The sequence below is a fragment of the Musa acuminata genome, unplaced genomic scaffold (genome assembly GCF_036884655.1).
Source record: "Musa acuminata AAA Group cultivar baxijiao unplaced genomic scaffold, Cavendish_Baxijiao_AAA HiC_scaffold_1136, whole genome shotgun sequence".
Classification (NCBI taxonomy): Eukaryota; Viridiplantae; Streptophyta; class Magnoliopsida; order Zingiberales; family Musaceae; genus Musa; species Musa acuminata.
The window spans coordinates 9,856,788-9,861,787 of NW_027021348.1; positions in this window are offsets into that span (position 1 = coordinate 9,856,788).

A 5,000-nucleotide genomic window follows, 5' to 3' on the forward strand; every position below is an offset into this window, starting at 1 on the left:
CAGCCATCTCAGCACCCTGGAACCCCCCGGGTGGCACAGGGCTGGATGGGGCTTTCGTATAGCAGGGACGGTGCTGCCTCTCGCTTCGCTCGCTGTCCGCCGCTCGCCGCTCGCTCGCGCAGCCAAAAATGGCCAGTTTTGGCCCGTTTTTGGGCCGTTTTGGCCTGTTTTTGGGCTGTTCTTGCGTGGTGCGGCGACCGTCGTGAGCGGAGCAAAATGTCAGCCATCTCAGCACCCTGGAACCCCCCGGGTGGCACAGGGCTGGATGGGGCTTTCGTATAGCAGGGACGGTGCTGCCTCTCGCTTCGCTTGCTGTCCGCCACTCGCCGCTCGCTCGCGCAGCCAAAAATGGCCAGTTTTGGCCCGTTTTTGGGCCGTTTTGGCCAGTTTTTGGCCTGTTCTTGCGTTGCGCGGTGACCGTCGAGAGCGGAGCAAAACGTCAGCCATCTCAGCACCCTGGAACCCCCCGGGTGGCACAGGGCTGGATGGGGCTTTCGTATAGCAGGGACGGTGCTGCCTCACGCTTCGCTCACTGTTCGCCGCTCGCCGCTCGCTCGCGCAGCCAAAAATGGCCTGTTTTGGCCCGTTTTTGGGCTGTTTTGGCCTGTTTTTGGGCTGTTCTTGCGTGGTGCGGTGACCATCGTGAGCGGAGCAAAACGTCAGCCATCTCAGCACCCTGGAACCCCCCGGGTGGCACAGGGCTGGATGGGGCTTTCGTATAGCAGGGACGGTGCTGCCTCTCGCTTCGCTCGCTGTCCGCCGCTCGCCGCTCGCTCGCGCAGCCAAAAATGGCCAGTTTTGGCCCGTTTTTGGGCCGTTTTGGCCTGTTTTTGGGCTGTTCTTGCATGGCGCGGCGACCGTCGTGAGCGGAGCAAAATGTCAGCCATCTCAGCACCCTGGAACCCCCCGGGTGGCACAGGGCTGGATGGGGCTTTCGTATAGCAGGGACGGTGCTGCCTCTCGCTTCGCTCGCTGTCCGCCACTCGCCGCTCGCTCGCGCAGCCAAAAATGGCCAGTTTTGGCCCGTTTTTGGGCCGTTTTGGCCAATTTTTGGCCTGTTCTTGCGTTGCGCGGTGACCGTCGAGAGCGGACCAAAACGTCAGCCATCTCAGCACCCTGGAACCCCCCGGGTGGCACAGGGCTGGATGGGGCTTTCGTATAGCAGGGACGGTGCTGCCTCACGCTTCGCTCGCTGTTCGCCGCTCGCCGCTCGCTCGCGCAGCCAAAAATGGCCTGTTTTGGCCCGTTTTTGGGCTGTTTTGGCCTGTTTTTGGGCTGTTCTTGCGTGGCGCGGCGACCGTCGTGAGCGGAGCAAAATGTCAGCCATCTCAGCACCCTGGAACCCCCCGGGTGGCACAGGGCTGGATGGGGCTTTCGTATAGCAGGGACGGTGCTGCCTCACGCTTCGCTCGCTGTTCGCCGCTCGCCGCTCGCTCGCGCAGCCAAAAATGGCCTGTTTTGGCCCGTTTTTGGGCTGTTTTGGCCTGTTTTTGGGCTGTTCTTGTGTGGCGCGGCGACCGTCGTGAGCGGAGCAAAATGTCAGCCATCTCAGCACCCTGGAACCCCCCGGGTGGCACAGGGCTGGATGGGGCTTTCGTATAGCAGGGACGGTGCTGCCTCACGCTTCGCTCGCTGTTCGCCGCTCGCCGCTCGCTCGCGCAGCCAAAAATGGCCTGTTTTGGCCCGTTTTTGGGCTGTTTTGGCCTGTTTTTGGGCTGTTCTTGTGTGGCGCGGCGACCGTCGTGAGCGGAGCAAAATGTCAGCCATCTCAGCACCCTGGAACCCCCCGGGTGGCACAGGGCTGGATGGGGCTTTCGTATAGCAGGGACGGTGCTGCCTCACGCTTCGCTCGCTGTTCGCCGCTCGCCGCTCGCTCGCGCAGCCAAAAATGGCCTGTTTTGGCCCGTTTTTGGGCTGTTTTGGCCTGTTTTTGGGCTGTTCTTGCGTGGCGCGGCGACCGTCGTGAGCGGAGCAAAATGTCAGCCATCTCAGCACCCTGGAACCCCCCGGGTGGCACAGGGCTGGATGGGGCTTTCGTATAGCAGGGACGGTGCTGCCTCACGCTTCGCTCACTGTTCGCCGCTCGCCGCTCGCTCGCGCAGCCAAAAATGGCCTGTTTTGGCCCGTTTTTGGGCTGTTTTGGCCTGTTTTTGGGCTGTTCTTGCGTGGTGCGGTGACCATCGTGAGCGGAGCAAAACGTCAGCCATCTCAGCACCCTGGAACCCCCCGGGTGGCACAGGGCTGGATGGGGCTTTCGTATAGCAGGGACGGTGCTGCCTCTCGCTTCGCTCGCTGTCCGCCGCTCGCCGCTCGCTCGCGCAGCCAAAAATGGCCAGTTTTGGCCCGTTTTTGGGCCGTTTTGGCCTGTTTTTGGGCTGTTCTTGCGTGGTGCGGCGACCGTCGTGAGCGGAGCAAAATGTCAGCCATCTCAGCACCCTGGAACCCCCCGGGTGGCACAGGGCTGGATGGGGCTTTCGTATAGCAGGGACGGTGCTGCCTCTCGCTTCGCTTGCTGTCCGCCACTCGCCGCTCGCTCGCGCAGCCAAAAATGGCCAGTTTTGGCCCGTTTTTGGGCCGTTTTGGCCAGTTTTTGGCCTGTTCTTGCGTTGCGCGGTGACCGTCGAGAGCGGAGCAAAACGTCAGCCATCTCAGCACCCTGGAACCCCCCGGGTGGCACAGGGCTGGATGGGGCTTTCGTATAGCAGGGACGGTGCTGCCTCACGCTTCGCTCACTGTTCGCCGCTCGCCGCTCGCTCGCGCAGCCAAAAATGGCCTGTTTTGGCCCGTTTTTGGGCTGTTTTGGCCTGTTTTTGGGCTGTTCTTGCGTGGTGCGGTGACCATCGTGAGCGGAGCAAAACGTCAGCCATCTCAGCACCCTGGAACCCCCCGGGTGGCACAGGGCTGGATGGGGCTTTCGTATAGCAGGGACGGTGCTGCCTCTCGCTTCGCTCGCTGTCCGCCGCTCGCCGCTCGCTCGCGCAGCCAAAAATGGCCAGTTTTGGCCCGTTTTTGGGCCGTTTTGGCCTGTTTTTGGGCTGTTCTTGCATGGCGCGGCGACCGTCGTGAGCGGAGCAAAATGTCAGCCATCTCAGCACCCTGGAACCCCCCGGGTGGCACAGGGCTGGATGGGGCTTTCGTATAGCAGGGACGGTGCTGCCTCTCGCTTCGCTCGCTGTCCGCCACTCGCCGCTCGCTCGCGCAGCCAAAAATGGCCAGTTTTGGCCCGTTTTTGGGCCGTTTTGGCCAGTTTTTGGCCTGTTCTTGCGTTGCGCGGTGACCGTCGAGAGCGGACCAAAACGTCAGCCATCTCAGCACCCTGGAACCCCCCGGGTGGCACAGGGCTGGATGGGGCTTTCGTATAGCAGGGACGGTGCTGCCTCACGCTTCGCTCGCTGTTCGCCGCTCGCCGCTCGCTCGCGCAGCCAAAAATGGCCTGTTTTGGCCCGTTTTTGGGCTGTTTTGGCCTGTTTTTGGGCTGTTCTTGCGTGGCGCGGCGACCGTCGTGAGCGGAGCAAAATGTCAGCCATCTCAGCACCCTGGAACCCCCCGGGTGGCACAGGGCTGGATGGGGCTTTCGTATAGCAGGGACGGTGCTGCCTCACGCTTCGCTCGCTGTTCGCCGCTCGCCGCTCGCTCGCGCAGCCAAAAATGGCCTGTTTTGGCCCGTTTTTGGGCTGTTTTGGCCTGTTTTTGGGCTGTTCTTGTGTGGCGCGGCGACCGTCGTGAGCGGAGCAAAATGTCAGCCATCTCAGCACCCTGGAACCCCCCGGGTGGCACAGGGCTGGATGGGGCTTTCGTATAGCAGGGACGGTGCTGCCTCACGCTTCGCTCGCTGTTCGCCGCTCGCCGCTCGCTCGCGCAGCCAAAAATGGCCTGTTTTGGCCCGTTTTTGGGCTGTTTTGGCCTGTTTTTGGGCTGTTCTTGCGTGGCGCGGCGACCGTCGTGAGCGGAGCAAAATGTCAGCCATCTCAGCACCCTGGAACCCCCCGGGTGGCACAGGGCTGGATGGGGCTTTCGTATAGCAGGGACGGTGCTGCCTCACGCTTCGCTCACTGTTCGCCGCTCGCCGCTCGCTCGCGCAGCCAAAAATGGCCTGTTTTGGCCCGTTTTTGGGCTGTTTTGGCCTGTTTTTGGGCTGTTCTTGCGTGGTGCGGTGACCATCGTGAGCGGAGCAAAACGTCAGCCATCTCAGCACCCTGGAACCCCCCGGGTGGCACAGGGCTGGATGGGGCTTTCGTATAGCAGGGACGGTGCTGCCTCTCGCTTCGCTCGCTGTCCGCCGCTCGCCGCTCGCTCGCGCAGCCAAAAATGGCCAGTTTTGGCCCGTTTTTGGGCCGTTTTGGCCTGTTTTTGGGCTGTTCTTGCGTGGTGCGGCGACCGTCGTGAGCGGAGCAAAATGTCAGCCATCTCAGCACCCTGGAACCCCCCGGGTGGCACAGGGCTGGATGGGGCTTTCGTATAGCAGGGACGGTGCTGCCTCTCGCTTCGCTTGCTGTCCGCCACTCGCCGCTCGCTCGCGCAGCCAAAAATGGCCAGTTTTGGCCCGTTTTTGGGCCGTTTTGGCCAGTTTTTGGCCTGTTCTTGCGTTGCGCGGTGACCGTCGAGAGCGGAGCAAAACGTCAGCCATCTCAGCACCCTGGAACCCCCCGGGTGGCACAGGGCTGGATGGGGCTTTCGTATAGCAGGGACGGTGCTGCCTCACGCTTCGCTCACTGTTCGCCGCTCGCCGCTCGCTCGCGCAGCCAAAAATGGCCTGTTTTGGCCCGTTTTTGGGCTGTTTTGGCCTGTTTTTGGGCTGTTCTTGCGTGGTGCGGTGACCATCGTGAGCGGAGCAAAACGTCAGCCATCTCAGCACCCTGGAACCCCCCGGGTGGCACAGGGCTGGATGGGGCTTTCGTATAGCAGGGACGGTGCTGCCTCTCGCTTCGCTCGCTGTCCGCCGCTCGCCGCTCGCTCGCGCAGCCAAAAATGGCCAGTTTTGGCCCGTTTTTGGGCCGTTT